A 27359-nucleotide genomic window follows, 5' to 3' on the forward strand; every position below is an offset into this window, starting at 1 on the left:
AATCGCTCTAGATAAGTGTCTGCTAAATTACTAAAATGCAAATGTAAAATGTAATCACACTCCTGTGGAGACAAGATAAAGACAATGTACAGTAGCAGTTTGGTAGCCTCTCAAAGCCGCCTGATCCCGAGAGCTTACATTAATGTTGCTCAGTCTGGTACAGCTCTAGATAATACACTGGAACCGTGGCCTTTTCTTGATTTCCTTCCGTAACAGTACAACTTTAGTCCGTCCCCTCGCCCATATCCGGGCTCCAACCAGGGGCCCTCTGCACACATCAACAACTGACACCCACGAAGCATCGTTACCCATCACTCCACAAAAGCCGTGGCCCTTGCAAGGGGAACAACTACTTCAAGGTGTCAGAGCAAGTGATGTCACCGATTGAAACGCTATTAGCGCGCACCACCGCTAACTAGCTAGCCATTTCACATCCGTTACACTTCTATCTGCCTTTGAGTGTCGCAGTACGGAAGGAAGTAGGAGAAAACAGGGAACTGTTGACCCTTCCTATCAATGACCTCGCATAGTGGTAAATACTCTATGTCTTGTATGTGAGGCTGACAAGGTGTGCAAAGTGAGAAATGTTCTATAGGGAACAGCCTTACTGTCATTCCTTCTTCTTTTACACATAATCCTTGCAAAATTCCAAAGTAATTCTAAAACAAACAAAGGAGAAATTGCCTGTTCCACTTATGTATGCGCACGGTCTTGTTCCATGTAATATAACAATAAAACCCAAATCCCTGCAAAATCCTTCACCATTGGATGTCATTTTGAATTTGGTGATCAGTCCAATACTGATGAGGCATTTCTTACAATGCTAAAAATCCATACTCTTATGGCTTTGGAATTCACTCACAGAAAACCTCTGGAGGATCGTTGCTAACGCAATGAAAGACCTGACAAACAGAGCTCTTTTTATTGCTCAGAACAAATGCAGTCACTGTGTCCTTGACTGGGAGGGATCACAGGTGTGTGTGTGTCAGAGGATGTGTCAACCCAGTAGCACACCATGCAGGACTCAGGAGACAAAGCCCAGCAGTCCCTGTATTAATCATCAGCTGGTTGGGGCTGACAGCCCCTGCTCTACTTCACCTCCTCTTCCCCTTCCTCCTCCTCCAGCCTCCGTTCTCGTTAGGAGCTCAGCAGGAATGAATCATTAACAGATCAGTTACTCGTTAATTAAGACCTCTCCCAGATGCTCTCACAGGGGGAGAGAGAAAATAAAGAAAGGGAGAGAGAGAGGAAGGAGAAAGGCACTCAACACTGAAGCCAGCATGTGGTGTGATATGGGTATTTCAGAGACGAGGAGCGATCATATCATTCCTATAGAGGCACTTCTTCCTCAGAGATGCAGTGGAAGCTACATGAACAAAAATAAGGCTTATGCAGCCTTAGCCAACCTGATGACAATGAACCATGCAAGGGTTAACACACAGTGGGTACCAGGTACTTTCAATTCCAGGAGGCATAGATTATCACTCCAACTACATCGGGTTCATACAGGAGAGGTGGTAGACTATCAAGCAACACTACTGATGTGTGATGATCACAGGCCAATTTTAAGTCACATGCTGTTTCTCTTCTCCCATGTGAAAAGTGCACTGGTGCGGCACTCCACACAAGTGTCAGGAGAAGAACTGCATACCAGAGTGATTTCTCCCCTAATAGCCAAATCCTGAATTCTTCTTAGATTCCTTAGATTTTCTGTTCAAATCTACTTTCACAATGTATAACATATAATACCTACAAGATAAATACAGTTGAGTGTGAAAAGGGCAGGGCTGTAAACCAATGTAGACCTGTGTCCTGTCCAGTCTATTCTGATAAATCAAAGCAGTGGTGGGGCTGTGGAGCCGCCGCTCCAGACAGGGAATAACAGGGCCAAGGTTAACAGAGACATGTCTGAGAGGAGAGACACAGAAACACAGAGAAGTGAAGAAGAAATAGAGAGGGAGAAATTAAAAGGAAGGAGCATGGTAGGAACATCATTAGGGAGATGGTACCGCCTGTTTTTTTTTGTTTTTTTTTTGGGGGGGGGGGGGGTACCTTAATAAAAACGACTTCATACTGCACTATAAAATGTTCAAGAGTTCAAGTGGGTTCTATTATAATGCCTGTCAGACTCTCTGATAAAGAGTCAATGAAAACAATTTAGCATGTTGTGTTGTGCCCTGTGAAAGAAACAGTGATCTGTGCTGTTCTGGCTATGTCCTATATAGAGGCAAGTGTAAAACATCCATTGTTTGAGCTACAAAATTGTTTAATTGTCTAGTGTTTTCATAGACAAGTGCAAGGGGTATAGCATTTGCAAGGAGCTTAGCAATACTTTTTTAAAGTACATTTTGCATGCAATTCTGTCTACCCTGGATAATTCAATTAAACACTCCATGAACAATGTAAATGATATGTTAGGTTTCGTGTTTTTATTAACTTGTAGACAGAATTTCAAGGTGGTGAATGTTTGGTATTCACCCATGTTACTTAAATCAACGTGGCTGATAACTCAGATCAATAAAGAGTTTGTTTGATCAAGAGAACAACTCAACACTGCTGGGACATACAATGACTGTGAGGGAATTTATGTGTAAGACTAAGAGTTGTGTTCTTTGACAAAGGCTTAAGTGCATTTACATATGAAAGACAATTGATCATTTCAGTTTTTCTTTCTTTCATCACATTCCCAGTGGGTCAGAAGTTTACATACACTCAATTAGTATTTGGTAGCATTGCCTTTAAATTGTTTAACTTGGGTCAAATGTTTTGGGTAGCCTTCCACAAGCTTCCCACAATAAGTTGGGGGAATTTTGGCACATTCCTCCTGACATAGCTGGTGTAACTGAGTCAGGTTTGTAGGCCTCCTTGCTCGCACACACTTTTTCAGTTTTGCCCACAAATTCTATATGGGATTGAGGTCAGGGCTTTGTGATGGCTACTCCAATACCTTGACTTTGTTGTCCTTAAGCCATTTTGCCACAACTTTGGAAGTTGTGAACACCATCCCAACTGTGAAGCACCGGGGTGGCAGCATCATGTTCTGGGGTGCTTTGATGCAGGAGGGACTGGTGCACTTCACAAAATAGATGGCATCATGAGGTAGAAAAATTGTGGATATTTTGAAGCAACATCTGAAGACATCAGTCAGGAAGTTAAAGCTTGGTCCCTCAGCTTTTTACCAAATCAGAGGCAGGGTGGCGCTTTGCTATTGTTTCAACTGCAGATTATAGCTTTAACCCAGACGGTATGGAAGGAACCAATCCACTGGGCACACACACTGGTTGAGTCAACTTTGTTTCCACGTCATTTCAATGAAATTTCGTTGAACCAACATGGAAAAGACATTGAATTGACATCTTTGTCCAGTGGGAAGCATCTCATACTCTGTGTTCAGACAGAGATACAAGTCTGATTTCAAAAAGTACACTCACAGTGAAAGTATGTCACAGTACCATTGCAAAACAAATGACTCGAATGTGACTACATGTTGACCTTCTCATGACACTCCTAATCCTGAAACAGGAACTACCCTTAGAGGGTTATGTTTAGTTTCACAACAAATAGATCAAATTATTTAAGTCCTTCCTGAAAGCTGCAATGCGCATCATGTACAGTCAGATGGGGAAGTAAAACTAGAAACATCGAGGAGATGGTGGTGCTGAGAATAGCTTATGGATAGCTTACAGTAACACAAGGTTTAGTAAAATAACACAAAACCAGAGCACTGGTTAATCGAAACACTGACAATAATACTGTTGGAAACATGTCATGTCCATCTTTCAGGGTTAAGACCAATGTTCCCTCTAAGGTTTTTCATCACTGAGCAAATTTCAGGTCTGCTGAGTGCAAACTTGAACATTGTGAGAATTCCGTGGAACCTCCGGCACACGTTTACTGTGAACACTGAGGCTGTACCCAGCTTTAAGTTACAGTTATACCAGTGTTTAAGTAGGCTACTGTGGCTATTTGATGATAATGTAGGCCTTCCAGAGTGGCCAACCATAAAAAAAACAAGGGAGAAAATGCATCCCATGACATGCTAACATGGAAATAGCTGTTCTATCATTCAGCCTACAGTAGCAATCAAAGTATGGTGTTCAATGTAGGCCTACAGTTTAAATAATTTGAGAAAAAAAACATGAAGGGCTTGACATTAACCTGTCTATCTTCTTGTCTTTCAGACAAGTGACTTACATTTAGTTGTGTTGCTTGATGCAAGAAATTACTTAACAAAATAAAATGCACCATTATTCCCATATAAGAGAATCAGACAAATTAGGCTACCTTCTGCCTATTGGCAACTTAGCTTATTCAAGCCTGTCTCAAAATACAACACTGCCCTTTTAAGACTAAAAAAAGCTATTTACCGGACTCTCTTTTTCAAAGATGTCTAGAAGTGCACACATTTTGTGCTCTTGTAGGAAGCAATCACTCCCCCATTGCTGACCACAAATGATATTTGACTGGGCTAATAACTCACTAGCAAAGGATATGAACGAATGTGTACACTGTGCTACATGTAGCTCTCGGTTTGATCTCAAGACAAGCTCATTCTGTAAAAACAGTCCAGTTCAAAGTGAATGGCACTGATCCATATATGGCAATGGTCTATTTGCATATAGGCTTACTGCAGCTGATTGGTTATGGTGCACCGGTCTGTGTAGAGTACCGGCCTGAGTCTTGCCTGTCAATGCAACAGAATCCTACTCTGACACATACTGACTACAACAGTTTTGCATACCAAGTCTTGCATAGTTTGTTTTTGCTTCATTATGTTGAATTGAAAGTAGATAATATTGCGTTGATTCGATCACAGTTCCTACTGTAAAGGGAAACATTGACAGGTATTAACAGGGAAAACTAGATAGTTCAGTGAAGTTTAAGCTCGTGCGTTTCTGTGCAGGGCGAGCTGATATTTCTTCTGTGAGGCAGTCTCGGGGGAGTTGCCTGCCCACACATACTCGGAGCTTAGGGGGGAACATTGGTTATGACAACAAAGATCTTTCTTCAGACATGGCACAAGGATGTCACCACAAGGATGTCACCACAAGGATGGCACGTTCACAACCCCATGAATTAATTTATGTATTTTTTGTTATATGCCAGTAAGACTAGCTGTCGCAATTGGCTTTGTCTAATGGGTAATCCTAATAAATATAATCAAATCATAATTTCTCTCATCTGTAGACTAATAAACTGCAGTTTTCTCGAGTCATAGCGGGAGGACCACACCAAATCATCACCTGACTCCAAGTTTACTTCAATATGATGGTTATTAGGCCTATATAAATATTTGACCATAAAGTCGTTTCAGCAACCATTTCTCGCAGAATTAATTTTAAACACAAAAAGATCCCACCATAACTTTTCCATCCAGTTATGCGCATAAAGTCATACCATATAAAACAAATCACGACAGCTGTGAAGGAACCAGGAAGTTTCAGTACAATTTGATAAATGTTGACAGATCATTTGTTCTTTCTACATGGTGGGATCTTTTTGTCAGTAAAATTGATTTAAGCGAGAAATGGTTGTGGAAACACCTTAATCTTATGAACCGACATAATCGTAGGAGCTAACTACTAGCTATGTAGAAGTTGGATGGAGAAGACCTAGTGCTGCTTACCTGAGATCATCACACAGTCCTTCTTCGTAAGTGTACGCAATGACTTCCTTTGTGTTGGAAAGAAAGGCTGAACAGTTGGTTGTAGCCAAACTGACACTCAAAAAAATGTCTGACCAATGGAAAAGCATCATCCACACCTCTCACTAAATCCCGCCCACAGCTGTGGGGTCAAAAGTGCAAAAGAAGACTTGTGTTTTCAACAACAACAAAAAGTTTTTAAACTTTATTTTTATTTTTAAAGAAGCACTGCAAGCAAAGGGGGCAGTCTAGCCAAAATGGAGCGTGGTTGATAGCGACATGAAATTGGAGTTTTGGATAAATGTACCTCCATACACTATGACATCACTCACTGATTTTCCACCAAAGTCCATTTGGTGGGAACACCACTGGTGGGAAAATGCACAGATTTTCTTTATGCAGATTTTGGAATACTCGCAAGAAAATCTGTCGCCAATTGGATGGAAACCTAGCTAGTGTAGAAAGAGCAAATTATCTGTTGTCCTTTAGAAAATTGTAAAGAAACTTTGTTTCCGTAGGACTTTCCTCACATAAAAACTGTGGATGGAAACGTGGTTAGTGATTGCGTACCATAACATCTCAAATGTAATCACAGCTCTCATTTTACTGACTGAGGTATTTCAAGTTCTCTCCATATGCCAGTGTATGTGACATTACCCTGAGCATCAAGCATACTGTACATGTCATATTTTACCACAACAGTATGTATTTAGATCAGGACATTATTGGTAAGGAATTGAATGAAGCACAGAATAATATACAAAGGAATCTTACAGTTCACAGATACCCATATGAAAGGAAGACTGAATTGACTTTGAAAAAACACAATTTAACAAAAACATGGATTCCTTCATGAAACCATGCATTTCCAAGAGAATAAAGTGAGTGCTGTGCTGGTTCTCAGTAAGAGTTTGTTGCTCCAGCCTTGGTGTCCCTGGCCTGGCTGAGCTGGTTGTCTGGTCCTGTTGGTCAATGGACTGGTAAGCATCTCTGTTTCGTGTTACACTGGGGAAGCCTGCTGTGCAGAGATTAGACAAAAGGTCTTGAAAATAAAGTTACTGGTACAGTACATTATATCAAAGAAACCTGTTTCACTTCACTGACATTCATATCACGGTGACATACGATCACGCCAAATCCAGGATTGCAGCATGTCAAGTCGTTTGTCTGTGACTAGTAGATTTTAACATACTAATAACCTGTAAAGATTGCGGGTCTCCCTCAAATCAGATACACCCCCCCCTCGCTATTTGCACTTCTTAACTTGAAGTTTACCAAAGTAACCCTATATCTGGCTGGCCTGAATTCTTCCCTCAGCTTTCCCTCCACAGAGTGTCTCGTCCAAGCTACTCCTCATCACTCCCCTCCTGGCTGTTAGAGGCAGCTCAACAATCCCCAACCCGTTTTCTCAAATCGACCCCCACACCCAATCTACTCACACGCACAATCACATACAGACTCATACATACACACTGTCCCTCTCTCCCCTTACTTTTCCTTGGCCTCCATTTCTTAAATCTCTCAGAGAAAATGACAATTTTTGTGGTATTGCTTTGTGCATCGACTTTACTGAACTCCGGAGAAAACGAACATTGTCGCTGGGTGAGTACATCTGACAATGTGCTCTCCCGTCCATTAGACATTTTGTCTGTGGGAACTCGCTCTTTTTCACTCCATTCACTCGTCCAAGTGCCGATGCATTTGTGGCATGATGTGAACAGTACGAACTTGTGTCACTACCAAAGTCTAATGGTTTTAAATGACTGTTTTGTATTGTCTGGAAACTCACTTGTAGAATTTGCTTGCAGTAGGTGTCTTAAAAAAGAGAAGCCGTGCAAGGTTATTAAACAGAGGTGACTAGTTATTCTTATTTTGTTAATGTAAGGTAACGTGCAACCTAACCCTAATATGTAATGTCTCCAAACCCCCTCTGATTTAAAAATCTAGATCTGGTTTTGGTATTTTTCATTTAAATGTACACAGCCTGTTAAAAATTGATGGGGTTAGGATTTGGGCTAAATCAACTGATGCTGATGTAATTGTATTTTCTGAAACCTGGCTCAGCAAGTCTGTTCTTTATAAGGATATTTGTATAAATGTGTATAGCACTGATCGAGTTAAGAAAGGTGGGGGTGTGGCTATATATGTAAAGACTAAATTCCTTGTAAGTGTGGCAAAGTCAAACTATTTGCAAACAGTTGGAATTTATTGCTTTGAATATTGAGGTTTCAAAGGGTCTCTCTAACTGTGATTGGCTGTTATAGACCCCCCTCTGCTCTCTGTGATGCATTTTCTTCTCTGATGCACCTTGTGTCTAAACTTCTTTACAGTGAAATGATCTTGATTGGTGATCTCAACTGGTTGGTGTTGGTTAAAGTCGGTCTGATGATTTAAAAATGTTTTGTAATTATATGAATCTTACCCAGTTCATTAACTCGCCCAAATCTCAAATGTCTAGAGAAATTTACCCTGATTGACTTGAGATTGACAAATGTTCCACAAATATTCTGTGGTTGATGTTTTTTGATTGTGACCATTGTGCTGTTGTTGCTGTTAGAAATACTAATGTTCCTAAGACAAACCCACGCTTTATTCGTAAGAGAAATTTGAAGAGTTTTAATGAGCAGGCTTTCTTTCATGATTTGTTTTATTTTGACTGGAACAAGATTGAGCTTATTCCTGATGTGGAAGCTGCCTGGAAATTCTTTCATGATGCTTTTCTCCAAATAGTAAACAAACATGCCCCATTCAGCAGGTTCAGAGTTAAAGGGTGGGATAATCCATGGTTTTCTTCTGAGCCGTCTTGTATTATTCACAAACGTAATCTAGCCTGGGCTAAAGCAAGGAAATCATGTTCTGATGCTGATTGGCTTATTTTTAGGCAGTTACGAAACAAGTGTTCTTTTCTTCTCAGGGAAGCCAAGTCTGAATATTTTATGTCCGTTACCACTGATAACCTGAATGACCCTAGAGAGTTTTGGAAGGCTATTATGTCTGTGTTTGGAAACAGTAATGTTAATGAATTACCGTCATGTGTATTGAAGGACTTTGTTGCTGTATATGACGAAACTGAAATGCTGAATTGTTTCAATGAGCACTTTGTATCATCTGGTAGGCTGTTTGATTCAGTGTCCTCTGTCTCTGTACAACCCTGTGTGGATGAACCAGCGAGAGCTGGTCTAACTTTGAGCTTTTTGCCATTCTCAGTGCAGGGGGTACACAAAGCCCTGAAATCCATAGATCAGAGAAAGCCTGCAGGTCCTGAGCTTCTTGATCCCTGCTTTTTAAATCTTTCAGCTGACTTCATAGCTGAACCACTTAAATATCTGTTCAATCTAACCCTGGAATGTGATGAAATTCCAAAGATCTGGAAATCAGCATTTGTCCTATCACTTTTAAAAGGGGGAGATCTAACTATTTGAAATAATTATAGGCCAATCTCAAAGCTGTCATCCCTGGTGAAAATACTTGAAACACTTGAGTGAACAGCTAAGAGTTATTATATACTTATCAATGTACAAAATTGAGCATCAGGAAGACACATAGCACAATTACCGTTCCCATGAAGGTTTTAAATGATATCACCGAAGCCCCTGACAAAAAACAGCACTCTCTCACTTTTTATTGATCTAAGGCTTTTGATACAGTTGATCATGCTATACTGAGGCAGAGATTGTTGAGTGTAGGTCTTTTAGAGCATGCAGTTGCATGGTTTGCTAACCATCTGTCTGATAGTGCACTCAATTTGATGGGCTCATGTCTGTTAGTAATGGTGTGCCCCAGGGCTATGTACTTCGTCCCCTCTTATTCACTATTTATATAAATAATTTAGACAAAAGTACAACTTCACTTTCATGCTTATAATACTGTTATTTATGGTTGTGCCTCGTCTCTCACAAAAGCTTTCCAGAACTTGCAAACTGCTTTTTATACTGTTCAACATACCTTGTGTCAATTGAAGCTTATCCTCAATACTGACTAAACTAATGGTGTTTTCTAAAGCAAGAAAGGGACCTCAACCTTTCACCTATTACTACTTGTCAGGGTAATGATATTAGTCTAAACCTTTATAAATATCTTGGAATTTTAATTAATGACAGCCTCACTTTTAAACTGCATATTCAACAACTTACAAAAAAATGAAGCTGAGATTGTATTTTAGGAATAAGGCCTGCTTTTCTTTTGAAGCTAGGAGGCGGCTAGTATCAGCTAAATTTATGCCTATGGGGATATTTTATATAAGAATGCTTCCACTTAGTGTTTGAGATCAATTGACACCCATTACCATGGCGCATTGAGATTTATTTTAAACCGCAAAACTCTTACGGACCACTACATTTTAAATACCAGGGTTGGCTGGCCTCCTCTAGTCACTCGTAGGCTCAGTCACTGGTATACTTTTATTTACAAAAGCCATTTTGGGTTTACTACCATTTTATTTGGGCATTTTTATTGTTCAGAAATGTTGTGGGTACGCTCTTCGTTCGCAGGACTTAATCCTGCTAACTGTTCCAAATGTCCAAACTGAATTTGGTAAAAGGGCTTTTATGTACTCTGTGCCATCGGCTTGGAACGCCTTACAAAATAATTTTAAACTGGATGACTTGGTGCTGCCTATCTTGGCCAGGACGCTCTTGAAAAAGAGATTTATAATCTCAGTGAGCCATTCCTGGTTAAATAAAGTTTAAATAAAAATCACTTAAAAATGTTGATAATTTGAACTCAATGCTTCTCAAGTTCTGGCTACATATTGATCAGCCGGTAGGACACATTTCTGGATATGGTCAATCAAATCATGCTTAATTGAATGCACTCTTTGAGCCTCAAATAAAAACGGTCAAATGTTCTATTACAGATTTAACATAAAAAGCGAAAACATCAACTTCCATTTTGAGGAGGTTAAATGTTCCTTCAGAAAATGGCAAATTACATTTGACGAATTACATTGAATGAGATCAACCTGAAGGACTCACAGACAAAATGGTATCGTGTCTCTGTGCTCAGATGAGCCAGTCAATGAAGAAGAAAAAATGGAATAGGACATCAACCAGGAGATAATGGACTGAATGTTTTCAAATTCAGACTGCTCAGGAATTGTTTACACTGAAAACCCTGTATATGAGCCCTACAATCACCACATCTCAAACAAACGTGTGGGGATAACCCTACCACAACAGGTTGCAGAATTCCCTCATGATGAAGCACTAGTGCTTACTGAACAGTTCCCCAATCCTGGATGGTCACTCAGACAGGCAGCCGTTGGTATTCTAGAACCTTGATCAGAGCTTCAACGTAAAGCAATCAATTCTAATATAAGAGCCAACCTTGGCTTTCACAATATGGATATGAAAACCAGAGAACAAAAACACTGAGGCAAAACAAAATTGGTAATTTTGACTTACATATAATTTCTTAAAAATACAACTTAAAAAATGTTCTGCATAAATTAATTAGCATGGTAGTAGATATCCATAGACTCCCAGTCATTGCGCTAACACTAGTCAGCATTGGCTCATGAAACTACCGAACATCCTTCAATCTGGACACAGAGACAAAGTACTCAAAGTTGTGTTAAAATCTCCAATCATCTGTTTATGACCTAAAATGTTCAACCTTATTCTTAGCTATTTTGATAAATACAGGCACAGTCCACAATAGTCTTGCTACTTTTTTGTCTTACAAACACATAAAACAAATATCAAGCAAGAATATGTCAAAATAATTGTCATAGAGTTTAGGGAGCAGTGATTTAGATAGGAAGGAGGGACATGTAGATATGATGTGTGATTGGCAGAGGAATATGGATGGAAAGACATGAGTACAGATCACTGAACTACAGATTCTGCTGTCATGTAAAGGAGTGGACAGTCAGAAAATAGAAAAGTGAGGTAGGCTGTAGCTCTTCAGCCCAGCGGTTTCCTTTACTTTGTGTGAGGGGAGGAGAGGATGGAGTGGAAGATGGAAGGAAAGGCATGATGAAAAAGGATGGGGATCAGTAGCGGTAGCCAATAAAAGCACTGTCAGGCCTCCCGGGTGGCGCAGTGGTTAAGGGCGCTGTACTGCAGCGCCAGCTGTGCCATCAGAGATTCTGGGTTCGTGCCAAGGCTCTGTCGTAACCGGCCGCGACCGGGAGGTCCGTAGGGCGACGCACAATTGACCTAGCGTAGTCCGAGTTAGGGAGGGCTTGGCCGGTAGGGATGTCCTTGTCTCATCGCGCACCAGCGACTCCTGTGGCGGGCCGGGCGCAGTGCGCGCTAACCAAGGTTGCCAGGTGCACAGTGTTTCCTCCGACACATTGGTGCGGCTGGATTCCGGGTTGGATGTGCGCTGTGTTAAGAAGCAGTGTGACTTGGTTGGGTTGTGTATCGGAAGACGCATTACTTTCAACCTTCGTCTCTCCCGAGCCCGTACAGGAGTTGTAGCAATGAGACAAGATAGTAGCTACTAAAACAATTGGATACCACGAAATTGGGGAGAAAAAGGGGTCAAATCAATTTTAAAAAGCACTGTCAGCACTATTCGTGGTGCAGCGACTGTCCACTGAGGTCTCTAAGTCTGAGGGGTCAGAGGGCAGCAGCACAGGGGAGACAAAACAAAAACCGGGTCAGAACATAAAGACACCAAACAGACGAGGAGTTTCTACTCACAGACAGAAAGCTACAGATAACACTTGAATCACAAGCAGTGAGATAAGTGAAAAGGAAATTACCATGAGATGTTTGGGATGGGATGATGAAAATGTACAAACATGATATCAAATTCCATGTTATTCGTCACATGCTTCATAAACAGATGCAGACTAACAGTGAAATGCTTACTTACGAGCCCTTTTAAAAAATGCAGAGCGAAAAATGTAAGAAACAAAAGAAAATAAATAGGATTTTAGGGGTTTGTGCTGACTTAATATTCTTGATGAAAGTGGAATAACTACCTTAAAAAGGTGTACTTCTAAAGCTATATCCGTACCCATTGGATGCAGTGATCACAATATAGTGGCTATATCCAGGAAAACCAAAGTTCCAACAGCTGGGCCTAAAATAGTCTATAAGAGATCATACAAAAGATTTTGCTGTGACTTATGTTGATTATGTAAAAATAAAAATGTTGGTCTGATGTGATTAATGAGGAGCATCCAGATGCTGCACTTGATGAAATTGCTTCTTCCAATTATTAATAAACATGCACCTGTTAATTTCCAAAGGTATGGGGGGCAGCAATTTCACTTTTGGATAAATAGCGTGCCCAATTTCAACTTCCTGCTACTAGTGCCAAGAATATATGATATGCATATTATTAGTAGATTTGGTTAGAAAACACTGAAGTTTCTACAACTGTTTGAATCATGTCTGTGAGTATAACATAACTTATGTAGCAGGCAAAACCCAGAGGACTAACCGTTCAGATTTTCTTTTTGAGGTCTCTGGCTGTTCAGTGATTTCTCATTGGGAAACTATATTTCTTAGGCACTTGTTTTCAGTTCCTACCGCTTCCACTGGATGTCACCAGTCTTTGGAATTTGGTTGAGGTTATTCCTTTGTGCAATGAAGAAGTACGGCCATCTAGGAACTGGGTAACACTGTTGAGAGTGCGCAAAAGTAGCGTTGGTTTGTTGTCTTCCTGTATTGAACACAGACCCGTCTTCAATTTGATCGATTATTAACGTTTAAAAATACCTAAAGTTGCATTACAAAAGTAGTTTGAAATGTTTTGGCAAAGTTTGCAGGCAACTTTTGAGATATTTTGCAGTGACGTTGCGCAAATTGGAAGCTGTTTTTTTCTGGCTCAAACGCGCCAAATAAATGGACATTTTGGATATATATGGACGGAATTAATCGAACAAAAGGACCAATTGTGATGTTTATGGGACATATTTGAGTGCCAACAAAAGAAGCTCATCAAAGGTAAGGCATGGTTTTGCCGCGCTGCCTTTTCCCTGGCTTTTGGCCAGGTGGGACGCAAGCGTCCCCTATACATTAAGAAGTTAAGAAACTGACTGTTAGAACTGTTAAGGCTCCATGGATTGATGAGGAATTGAAAAACTGTATGGTTGAAAAAGGATGGGACAAAAAGAGTGGCTAATAAGTCTGGCTGCACATCTGACTGGCTTACTGCAAATTGAGAAATTGTGACTAAACTTTATTATGAAGCCAAGATCAATGACAAAGAATGATGGGAAAAAACTTCATGAAATTATGGGTGGAAAGACAAATTCAACTCCATCTTTCAACAAATCAGATGGCTTATTCAACAGAAAACAATGTTATTTTTTACATTTTTTCATTGGCAAAGTGGGCAAACTTAAGCAGGAAATGCCCACAACAAACAGTGAGCAATTATATTCATGCATTAAAAAAACTAATAATGGATGAAAAGCAGTGCAAGTTTTAACTTTGTAAAGTTAGTGTAGGAGAGGTGGAAAAAGTATTACCAATCAATAATGACAAACCTCCTGGCATTGACAACTTAGATGGAAAGCTACTGAGGATGTTAGCTGACTCTATAGCCACACCTATCTATCATATTTAATCTAAGCCTAGAGGAAAGTCAAAGTAATTCCGCTACCAAAGAATGGTAAAGCAGCCTTTACTGGTTCTAACAGATGTCATGGCGTTGGCCTGGGGGTAGGTTTATGACAGTCATAAAGACCTCTTCCTCCCTTTTTCCTCTCTACCCTACGGAGGTTACTTTTACAAACCCCTTGGTTAACATAGAGATTCTGGGAACATCAGAAGGTGCGGGGAAATGAACTATATTCTGGTAATCCGACCAATTGAACATATGCAGTGGTACTTAATTAATGAATATGATGTCAGTTCGGTTGTCATCTGAGACATTCTCATCAATGATAAGATGACAAACTCTACAGTGGAAAGTCTACACATAAGAGTTATCGGGTTCACATGGAATTGTTATTCAATTTAAATGTTTGAATATGAAATTATTCGTGATAGGATGAAATGTGATTTTAGCTTCTGAAATGTGATTTTAGCTTCTAAAATGTGAGATTTGGGTTTTTATCAGGTTAGGGCTCTGCTCAATCAGTGGCCCACCCCTGTGAGGGGACATGGGATATAAAACTTTTCAAACACGCCCTCCTCTCCCTTCCTATATAAAGCCTTGACGACAATATAACCTCCTGTTCCGAGGATGTGGGGACGACGGTCCGATGTCAGAATGGTTCAGATAAAAACTACAGAACGAAGCCAACATCAGCATGAGCTTTGGTTGCGAATGGTATGAACTTTGAACTCTTATTCACTACAGAAGTGATACCTCCTAGCTGTTGAGTTAGCAACAGCAGATGCAAACGAGGGTTAGGAAGGAACAGACAGAGTATCCCGTCTAACACACAACGACGTTACTATAACGAATCCAATTGACAACCAGAAACATTCTTCAGAGGACAAAGGACTCGGTTGGACAACCCGGCCTTCCATCTACCACCAACCTACCGAAGCGCAGCGCAGAGTAAATATTTATTTTATTTTCCTTTTCCAAATGGGCGGTCATTTAGAATGCATAAGATACTGTATTTACGATAGCACAGCTTCGCCCTTTGTTCCTCAGACTTCCCGCTCTTTCACTCAAACCCAGACCCTTTTCTTTTGTGTAACAAGCTGTCATATCTGTTTCGCCCGCCAGGGACGTTTTCCTTTATGACGTCATTTGTAATCAAGTTATGATTTAATTCTGTGTATGTGTAATTAGTTAGGTATTTGGTAAATAAATAAAACCCAATTTTGTATTGCTGATTCAACTTGTTAGCCAGGGTTCGTGCAGATAACCAAGAATTTACAACTTTCAGATGAGACTGAATTAAGATGACGATTAATATTGACTGCTATTGATGTAAAATATTACTAGGTCTTTAAGAGTTTATTCGGGAAGATAACAGCTCTATTTTATTTTGTGGTGCCCCGACTCTCGTTATTTTGTGGTGCCCCGACTCTCGTTATACCACCCACCACTGCGACCTGTATGCTCTAGTCGGCTGGCCCTCGCTACATATTCGTCGCCAGACCCACCGGCTCCAGGTCATCTACAAGTCCATGCTAGGTAAAGCTCCGCTTTATCTCAGTTCACTGGTCACGATGGCAACACCCACCTGTGGCACACGCTCCAGCAGGTGTATCTCACTGATCATCCCTAAAGCCAACACCTCATTTGGCCGCCTTTCATTCCAGTTCTCTGCTGCTTGTGACTGGAACGAATTGCAAAAATCGCTGAAGTTGGAGACTTTTATCTCCCTCACCAACTTCAAACATCTGCTATCTGAGCAGCTAACCGATCGCTGCAGCTGTACATAGTCTATCGGTAAATAGCCCACCCATTTTTACCTACCTCATCCCCATACTGTTTTTATTTATTTACTTTTCTGCTCTTTTGCACACCAATATCTCTACCTGTACATGACCATCTGATCATTTATCACTCCAGTGTTAATCTTCAAAATTTTAATTATTCGCCTTACCTCATGCCTTTTGCACACATTGTATATATACTCCCTTTTTTTCTACTGTGTTATTGACTTGTTAATTGTTTACTCCATGTGTAACTCTGTGTTGTCTGTTCACACTGCTATGCTTTATCTTGGCCAGGTCGCAGTTGCAAATGAGAACTTGTTCTCAACTAGCCTACCTGGTTAAATAAAGGTGAAATAAATAAATAAATATTTAAAAAAGTACATTTACATGATTAGCTCAATCAGGTAATATTAAATACGGGAAAATGATTTTATAGAATAGCATGTCATATCACTAAATCCGGCATAGCCAAAGACACGACACAGAAGACCTCTAAGCTTGCTGCCAGCTCTTGGCAAACTGTTTGAATTTTTTTTGTGTTTGACCAAATACAATGCTATTTTTCTGTAAACAAATTAACAACATACTTTCAGCATGCTTATAGAGAAGGGCACTCAACATGTACTGTACTGACACAAATGACTGATGATTGGTTGAAAGAAATTGATAAGATTGTGGGAGCTGTACTGTTAGATTTCAGTGCAGCCTTTGATATCATTGATCAACCTCAGCTCTGAATACATGATATGGCAATATAATATAACTCAAAGGGTTCTCTTTAATGAAAGCTTCTCTAATGTCAAACATGTAAAGTGTGTTGTATCGCAGGGCAGCTTTCCAGGCCCTCTACTCTTTTCTATTTTTACCAATGACCTGCCACTGGCATTAAACAAAGCGTGTGTGTGCATGTATGCTGATGATTCAAACATATAGGCATCAGCAACCACAGCTAATGAAGTCACTGAAAGCCTTAAAGAGTTGCAGTCTGTTTTGGAATGGGTGGCCCGTAATAAACTGGTCCTGAACATCTCTAAAACTAAGAGCATTGTATTTAGTTCAAATCATTCCCTAAGCTCCAGACCTCAGCTGAATCGGGTAATGAATGGTGTGGCTGTTGAACAAGTTGAGGAGACCAACTTACTTGACAGTTTACAATGCAAGGTAAGGCCATGGTCAAAACATATTGATTCAATGGTTGTAAAGATGGGGAGATGTCTAGCTGTAATCAAGATATGCTCTGCTTTTTTTTTACACCACACTCCAAAAAGCAAGTTCTGCAGGCTCTAGTTCTGGACAATAATCAAGATTATACTGTTGTGTGGTCCAGTGCTGCAAGGAAAGACCTAGTTAAACTGCAGCTGGCCCAAAACAGAGTGGCATATTTTGCTCTTAATTGTAATCAGAGGGCTGATATAAATTACTATTCATGCCAGTCTCTCTTGGCTAAGAGTTGAGGAGAGACTGACTTCGTCACTTCTTTTTATGATGAGAAACATTAATGTGTTGAAAATGCCAAATTGTTTGCATAGTCAACTTACACAGCTCTGACACACACTTATCCCACCAGACATGCCAACAGGGGTCTTCTTATAGTCCCCAAATCCAGAACAAATTCAAGAAAGTATACAGTATTATATAAACCCCTTATTGCATGGAACTTCCATCTCAAATAAACAGCAAACCTGGTTTAAAAACAGATAAAGCAACACCTCCCGGCACAACACCTATCCCCTCTTCGACCTAGATAGTTTGTGTATGCACTGATATGTAGGCTAAGTGTGCCTTTTTAAAAAATTATGTAGTTCTGTCCTTGAGCTGTTCTTATCTAATCATGTTCTGTATTATGTTTCATGTGGACCCCAGGAAGAGTAGCTGCTGCTTTTGCAACAGCTAATGGGGATCCTAATAAAATACTAAAAATACTAAGTACTCTGTTCTCATGTACATTAAGACTGATGCATGGCAGACATTTTGCACTTGAATGCTTATAGAAACACTGGTAAAAAGAAATTATACAGTCTAGTTTCTTCTCAGTAATATCAAAGGTCAAAGTAATGTGAGAGCTAAAACTTGATTGCCAATCAAAATACTACACTGAAACAAAATATAAATGCAACATGTAAAGTGTTGGTCCCATTTTTCATGAGCTTCCAAATGCACAAAAAGCGTATTTCGCTCAAATTTGTTGACATCCCTGTTAGTGAGCATTTCTCTTTTCCCAAGATAATCCCCCCACCTGACAGATCAAGAAACCTTGTGCTGGGGACAATAAAAGGCCACATCAAAATGTGCCGTTTTGTCACACAACACAATGACACAGATGCTCAAGTTGAGGGAGTGTGCAATTGGCATGCTGACTGCAGGAAGGTTCACCAGAGCTGTTTCTCTACCATAAAGCTGCACCCATGTCCGGCTTCTTCACCTGCTGCGGGGAGGGGGGGGTGCTGAGGAGTTTGTAATAAAGCCCTTTTGTATGGAAAAACTAATTCTGATTGGCTGGGCCTGGCTCCCCAGTGGGTGGGCCTATGCCCTCAAAGGCCCACATATGGCTGCACACCTGACCAGTCATGTGAAATCCATAGATTAGGGCCTAATTTATTTATTTTAATTGACTGACTTCCTTATATGAACTGTATCTCAGGAAAAATCTGAGATTGTTGCATTTATAATTTGTTCGGTATAGTAACTTCTGGTACTGTACAGTGCATTCGGAAAGTATTCAGACCCCTTGAATTTCTCTACATTGTTACAGCCTTATTCTAAAATTGATCAAATATTTGTTTTCCCTAATCAATCTAAACCATACCCCATAATGAAATAGCGAAAGCAGGTTTAGAAATACCTTATTTACATAAGTATTCAGAACCTTTGATCTTCTTTGAGATGTTTCTCAATTGATTGGACAAGATTTGAAAAAAATGGCACACACACACCTGTCCCACAGTCAACAGTGCATGTAAGAGCATAAACCAAGACATGACGTCGAAGGAATTGTCCATAGAGCCCCGAGACAGGATTGTGTCAAGGCACAGATCTGGGGAAGGGTTTTATATATATATATATATATATACACACTTCAGCATTGAAAGTCCCCAAGAACACAGTGGCCTCCATCATTCTTAAATGGAAGTAGTTTGCAACCACCAAAACTCTTCCTAGAGCTGGCCGCCCAGCCAAACTGAGCAATCAGGGGAGAAGGGCCTTGGTCAGGGAGGTGACCAAGAACCCAAATTGTCACTGAAAGAGCTCCAGAGTTCCTCTGTGGAGATGGGAGATCCTTCCAGAAAGACAACCATCTCTGCAGCACTCCACCAATCAGGACTTTATGGTAGAGTGGCCAGACAGAAGCCACTCCTCAGTAAAAGGCACATGACAACCCGATTAGGTGCTTTTTTTAGCAAACTCCAAAGACTCTCAGACCACGAGAAACACAATTCTCTGGTCGGATGAAATCAAAATTGAACTCTTTGACCTAAATACAAAACGTCATGTCTGGAGGAAACCTGCCATCATTATTACGGTGAAGCATGTTGGTGGCAGCATCATACTGTGGGGATGTTTTTCAGAGTCAGGGACTGGGAGACCAGTCAGGATTGCAGGAAAGATTAACGGAGCAAAGTACAGAGATCTTTAATGAATACCTGCTCCAGAGCACTCAGGACCTCAGACTGGGGCGAAGGTTCACCTTCAAAATAGGACAAGGGCCGTAAGCACGCAGCCATGAGAAGAGTGCTAATTTCTTTAACTGTTTTTGCTTTGTCATTATGGTGTATTGTGTGTCGATTGAGGAAAAAAACAATTTAACATAACGAAATGTGGAAAAGGTCAAGGGGTCGGAATACTTTCCGAATGCACTGTAACTCTACCTCTTGTACTGCAGTTGCAGTCGGTGCCATTTAAGATTAGAGATGACAATATTTTTTTTCATGAGCATGGCCTTATTTCTATTACAGCATATCGGGTGACCGTCATTCATATTCCATTCATCCAGCTCAATGCAACATCGATAGTGTCACGACTTCTGCCGAAGTCGTTGCCTCTCCTTGTTCGGGCGGTGCTCGGCGTTCGACGTCACCGGTCTTCTAGCCATCATTGATCCATTTTTCATTTTCCATTGGTTTTGTCTTGTCTTCCCACACACCTGTTTTCAATCCCATTCATTACCTGTTGTGTATTTAACCCTCTGTTTCCCCTCATGTCTTTGTCAGAGATTGTTTATTGTCAGTGTAGTGTTTTTTTTGTATAGGTGCGCGTCGGGTCTTCGTACCCATATTTGTTTATATTCATTTTTCTTATTTAGTGTTTTGGAGCATGTTACTTGGACATTTATTAAAAGACTCCATTTTACACTCCGTTTGACTCTCCTGCGCCTGACTTCCCTGCCACCTATCCACATATTTCTGACAGATAGCCTACTACATGATACTCAAATTGTTGCGTGAGGTTGCTACAACCTAGCCTATGAATAAAAGTTTACAATGTAGGTTGAGAGAAATGTAGTAATCAAGGTGACAGACACTGACACATTCAATACCCCCGTTCACACTCGTCTGCATCTAGCTGACACACCAGTTGCGGACAGGTGTACAAAATCAAGCACACCGCCATGCAATATCAATAGACAAACATTGGCAGTAGAATGGCCTTACTGAAGAGCTCAGTGACTTTCAATGTGGCACCTTTCCAACAAGTCAGTTCAACACATTTCTGCCCTGGTCAACTATAAGTGCTGTTATTGTGAAGTGGAAATGTCTAGGAGCAACAACGTCTCAGCTGTGAAGTGATAGGCCACACAAGCTCACAGAACAGGACAGCAGAGTGCTGAAGCCCGTAGTGTGTAAAAATGGTCTGTCCTCGGTTGCAACACTCACGAGTTCCAAACTGCCTCTGGAAGCAACGTCAGCACAATAACTATTCGTCGGGAGCTTCATGAAATGAGTTACCATTCCACGTGTCGGGCTGGAGTGGTGTAAGGCTCGCATTCATTGGACTCTGGAGCAGTGAAAACACGTTCTCTGGAGTAATGAATCACGCTTCACCACCTGGCAGTCCGATGGACGAAGTGGAGTTTAGCGGATGCCCGGAGAACGCTACCTGCCCAAATGCACAGTGCCAACTGTAAAGTTTGGTGGAGGAGAAATAATGGTCTGGGGCTGTTTTTCATTGTTCAAGCTAGGCACCTTAGTTCCAGTGAAGGGAATTCTTAACGCTACAGCATACAAATGACATTGTCAATGATTCTGTGCTTCCAACTTTGTGGCAACAGTTTGGGGAAGGCCATTTCCTGTTTCAGCATGACATTGGCCAATGTACAAAGCGAGGTCCATGCAGAAATGGTTTGTCGAGATTGTGTGGAAGAACTTAACTGGCCTGCTGCACAGAGCCCTGACCTCAACCCCATCGAACATCTTTGGGATGAATTGGAACGCCGACTGCGAGCCAGGCCTAATCGCCCAACATCAGTGCCCGAACTTACTAATGCTCGTGGCTGAATGGAAGCAAGTCCCCGCAGCAATGTTCCAACATCTAGTGGAAAGCCTTCCCAGAAGAGTGGAGGCTGTTATCGCAGCAAAAGGGGATCAACTCCATATTAATGCCCATGATTTTGGAATGAGATGTTCGAAGAGCAGGTGTCCACATACTTTTGTTCATGTAGCTTAGCTACTAGAACTAACACATTTGTAATCATGCTACAATCATGCAATACAGTGTATAGCAAGAAGTTTATTAGTTACACAGGCAGGCCCGTGGCAATAATTGAATAAAACCAAAAGCTTACCTTGACTTGAAAGAGTTCCAGTGTTGGATAGCCTTAGCCAAACAGCTAGCATAGCATCCCTCGCCGTTTGAACCAAGTGTTTGAGTAGGCTAAACTAGCTAGCAGCATTTGCTAGCTAAGTGAAAATATATATATATATATATATAAATTAGCTCACCTTTTCTCTTGCTTCTTCATTTTTGAAAATATATTTTATTAAATGTATTTGTCCAAAACTGTTCAGCGATTGTGCTTCGCTCTCTCTGAGTCAACTACTCACCACATTTTATGCACTGCAGTGCTAGCTAGCTATGTTTTCAGTACTAGATTCATTATCTGATCCTTTGATTGGGTGGACAACTCTTCAGTTCATGCTGCAAGAGCTCTGATTAGGTTGCAGGACGTTCTCCGGAAGTCGTCATAATTACAGTGCAAGTCTATGGAAGGGGTTGAGAACCATAAGCCTCCTAGGTTTTGTATTGACGTCAATGTACCCAGAGGACAAAAACTAGCTGTCCTCTGGCTACACCATGGCGCTACCCCAGAGAATGCTGTTGAGGCTACTGTAGACCTTCATTCCAAAACAGTGCATTTTAATCCATTATCTGGTGAGATGTACATATACTTAGTATAGTTTTACCTAAAAAGGCTAACTTTAATGTTTCATTACTTTTGTGGACATTCACTGAGGATCGTCCTCTGAGGATCGTCCTCTGAGGATCGTCCACTGATATACTGTACTTACACGTATCAGCGTTAAATGTTTTAATAGACACACACCTTGTTGCTTTGGTGTGTAGCACAGCAGGAGACCACCTTGAACCCAGAGACCCCCCAAAGTCAAGCAATCAGAGAGCATCAAAAACAAACAGAGCCAACAAATCAATTGGTACTGTTCATATATGAATGGCTTTCAGGCGTGTCTTACTGGTCTACGGGACAACTTAAACTACATTCCTGTTCCAGTGAGGAGTGAGAACCATCTACAAAAACACCCAAGACTTATGTTGTGCTAAAATCTCAGAGCGACTCAGACCAACAAAATGAGAGTTGATAAGGGAGCTGGTTGATTTCTGCCACTGCCATTATAGATACAACTGTCAAATTATATTTAATTTTATACTGTATTTGTTTGAATTGAGATCGGATTATTTTGCTAATCAATTATATTACGTAACCCAGCTACAAAGGCATAGCTCTTCTCTAACTGGTCCACTAGTTAGTAGGTGTATCATGTGCATTTATCTTGTGACTGTCTCTGTAACACAATTAGCTTGACTCTGGTTTAATCTGCCTGTGCTGTACAATTATCTCATGGCCAACGACATGAAACAACCCAGGCAAGAGCACAGCCTTGAGAAAGTTATTTCCTCTCTACAACACCTTGGCACTAGGATGGTATCTGACTGAAGCACATGCATCACACCCTGCTTCGGACTTTGTCGAGATCAGTTCAGGGTTAATCCTTTGTGTGAGACTAGTTGTACAAACCTCCAAACCTTGTTTTTAACACTTGAAGCTACAGTAACTAGCTTTACTCTAAGCTAATGGTTCACACTTGCTGCCTCTACTCACACCAAGTCATACTCACCAAAGTTGAAGTTGTAATCTCCTCCGCGCTCTCTGTACATTTGGTAGATGATGAAGCAGGAGACAGGTTTGAGTAGCAGGCCCAGGATTGCCATGCCCGCACTGAAGCGGAATGTGGCCCGGTTCCTCTCAGATAGACCCTCAGGCAGCAGGTAGTAGATCCCAAAATGGATTATGTCTGTCAGTATCGTCACTGCAATACCAAACAGAAACTGGAAGAAAAACACAGATGGAAATACAAGACGAATATGTATTAGAGCCAGATGAGGTAGGATGATTCTTATTGATAGCATGTCTGGAACAGAAACACCAAGGAGTAGATATACTTCAAAACTAACACATAAGACTCCTCTGTCCAGGGCCCAATGAAATATAATGGATAGAGTGACTCTACTGTTGGCTGTTGTCTCAGTACATGAGTAAGAGGCAGTGATTCACCATAAGTACAGCATCAATGGAGTCCTTCTGAGCGATGGCCCACACACCCAGAGCCAGGACACTGAAGTTACCCCAGGCATAAGAGGGGGGCAGCCAGGCCATACAGCCCCTAGGAACCACACACACACACTTGCATATCCTTCCAAATGTTTTCAGTATACACTACCCAGCTAGCACAGTGGATCTGGGCCGATTCCGGCTGAGAGTCGGGCCACTCCGCCGACATGATGTGGCCCAAGTTTGGGCTGCCTTCGGCAGTGTTATTATTGCTAGGATGTGAGGATTGAGCTCAGGCCGATTCCGGTGTGAGTTATCTGGCCCAAACGTGTTACGTGGGGCTCGGGCCGATTGTGGCTACTCTCCGGCAGATGATTACACGGGCTGCTTTATGTAATTAACATTTCATTATTTAATTGTATTTCTGTGATACAAAAATAAAATTAACATTTAAATTAAATTCTTTAAGAGTTCTGTTTATGTAGTATTTTGATACTTTGTGCAAATTTATAAGCATTAAAAAGTGGCGCAGTGGTAGCGAGTGGCACAGCGGTCTAAGACACTGCATCGCAGTGGAAACTGCGTTACTACAGATGCTGGTTTGATACCCGTGTCGGCTGCGACTGGGGGACCCATGAGCCGACGCACAATTGTCAGGCGCATGCACGCAGACACGGTCGGCTCTCGACCTTCGCCTCCCCCGATGGGACAAGACAATTGGATGAGACAAAAAGGGGGTAATTTTTTTAAATTAAATTACTTTTATTTGTGGATGGGTCAAATTTGTATGTATAAAATGTATAATAGTAATATCTAAAATTACTTAAAATGGGGTAATGTTGTATGCATTTATTTCAAATTGCATTTGGCCGCTTCTGGGGGGATTCTGGTAAGATGCCGGCAAAGTCATCTGAATTCCGGTAGACAGAAACAGTCCAATGTACTTGGGTTGATTCTGGGCAGTCATCCATTTTGATTCCCGGGCCGAGTCCAACACCCGATTCCAGGTCGATTCAATCAGTTCTGCCCCCCCAGAAGAGGGCCGCTTCCTCATTGCTAGCTGCGCAGCGTCTCTAAAAGAGTAGGCCTAAATATAATTATCCAGATTGACCATTTTAATTGACTGGAGGCAATGCATGTAGGTGAGAAATAGTCCATACAATGTAGGCCTGCAATTAAGGACAGCCTTGTGTGACTGACTAACTATATTATGTTTTCATGCAGGGCATTATGTTTGTGCAGCCACCCATTGAGAAAACACAACACAAGTGAAGCATGCAGAGTAGACCACTTTCCTCAGTTGGAGAGGGCAACAAGAGAAATTCCACAGATGTATGAAAAGTTTAAAAAACCCTTGAGGAGCCAACTCATCCGCTTACCAGACAGTCAGAAGCCAGTGCACCAGTACTATGGCCTGTGGGGACAATTATTTTTTTAATTACATAATATTAAAACAGTTGTATTCCCAGTGAAAGAGAGTCTGCCTGCAGTCAACTCCACTTTGATTATTGCCTGACATTTCATTCAACGATCAGTGACTCACAATAAATAAAGAATTTGAATTGATTGGAAACGTATAACCAGGGACTCAGCCATTTCAAATCCAAATCACGTTTTATTTTTCACATGCACCAAACACAACGGGTGTAGACTTCACCATGAAATGCTTGCTTACCAGCTTTTCCCAACGATGTAGAGTAAAACAAATAAAAAATAATAATTACACTGAGGAATAAAATGTCACGCATTATACAAGGGAGAACATTGTTACACTTGTTGCTATTTTGTACTCTACAATAACGGCATGGCTTGTGTTCCAGTAACATTGTGGACGATACAAAGTAAACTCTCGTGCAGATCGTTTTAGAACAGCGTAAATACAGTGAGCATTGTAAATATGTAAACAACCGACTTTACCTTGAGGTTTATGGCAGGAATTTCCATATTTTCAGGCCAATACGGATGTAGTTAGGCCCCCTTCGGTTTTTGAGGATTTCATAAATAATTGTTAAACTTCACACTCAAAACTTCTCAATACCTCCTAACCGGGAAATAAACACAACCCATGTGACAACAGCCTGACTCCTTTCACGTGACCCTTAATATCCGTCTCCACTCTTCACCTTATTTCATACTTGCAAAAAACACGTGAGCATCTGCCGTTGGTGGTCTTGGTCACCATTCTGTAAATCAATTATCATAAACATTAGACCATGTATTTATTGGAATGTGGGCAAACCTGTTCACATCCAAACACACAAACAATATTATAGGCATTCTGGTTGAACTGGTTAAGGTGGTCACTTTTCATACATGTCACATGCACAAGTTGAATATCCTGTGGTCCAATAAGGCTATAGATGGCTGTTCCAGGAAGGATGACAAGTATTTCTGATGATTTTCTGTTCTGCTATCTCCCACCCATGTGTCTACTGTGGGTTTGCACTTCCCTCTGCAGCACTGGTGGAAAAAGTACCCAATTGTGATACTTGAGTAAAAGTACAGATCCCTTTAATAGAAAGTTACTCAAGTTAAAGTCAGCCATCAAAATACTTATTAAGTAAAAGTCTAAAAGTATTTAGTTCTCAATGCTACCGGTCAAATGTTTTAGAACACTTACTCATTCACGGATTTTTATTTATTTTTTACTATTTTCTACATTGTAGAATAATAGTGAAAACATCAAAACTATGAAATAACACATATGGAATCATGTAGTAACCAAAAAAGTGTTAAACAAATCAGCAAATGTTTTGTATTTGAGAGTCTTCAAAGTAGCCACCCTTTGCCTTGATTACAGCTTTGCACACTCTTGGCATTATGTCATTATGACGGATCACCACCTCAAGCTGAACCTCGGCAAGACGGAGCTGCTCTTCCTCCCGGGGAAGGACTGCCCGTTCCATGATCTCGCCATCACGCTTGACAACTCCATTGTGTCCTCCTCCCAGAGTGCTAAGAACCTTGGCGTGATCCTGGACAACACCCTGTCGTTCTCAACTAACATCAAGGCGGTGGCCCGTTCTTGTAGGTTCATGCTCTACAACATCCGCAGAGTACGACCCTGCCTCACACAGGAAGCAGCGCAGGTCCTAATCCAGGCACTTGTCATCTCCCGTCTGGATTACTGCAACTCGCTGTTGGCTGGGCTCCCTGCCTGTGCCATTAAACCCCTACAACTCATCTAGAACGCCGCAGCCTGTCTGGTGTTCAACCTTCCCAAGTTCTCTCACGTCACCCCGCTCCTCCGCTCTCTCCACTGGCTTCCAGTTGAAGCTCGCATCCGCTACAAGACCATGGTGCTTGCCTACGGAGCTGTGAGGGGAACGGCACCTCAGTACCTCCAGGCTCTGATCAGGCCCTACACCCAAACAAGAGCACTGCGTTCATCCACCTCTGGCCTGCTCGCCTCCCTACCACTGAGGAAGTACAGTTCCCGCGCAGCCCAGTCAAAACTGTTCGCTGCTCTGGCCCCCCAATGGTGGAACAAACTCCCTCACGACGCCAGGACAGCGGAGTCAATCACCACCTTCCGGAGACACCTGAAACCCCACCTCTTTCAGGAATAGGATAAAGTAATCCTTCTCACCCCCTTAAAAGATTTAGATGCACTATTGTAAAGTGGCTG

The 27359-nt window shown here is 41.3% G+C and overlaps 1 pseudogene; it reads right to left on the reverse strand.

Moving 5' to 3' along the window:
- Positions 1-6460: 6460 nt before the first annotated feature.
- On the reverse strand, positions 6461-25620 carry LOC115138960 (type-1 angiotensin II receptor-associated protein-like; annotated as a pseudogene).
- Positions 25621-27359: the final 1739 nt, after the last annotated feature.

The sequence above is a fragment of the Oncorhynchus nerka genome, linkage group LG2, assembly GCF_034236695.1.
Source record: "Oncorhynchus nerka isolate Pitt River linkage group LG2, Oner_Uvic_2.0, whole genome shotgun sequence".
NCBI classification, from domain to species: Eukaryota; Metazoa; Chordata; class Actinopteri; order Salmoniformes; family Salmonidae; genus Oncorhynchus; species Oncorhynchus nerka.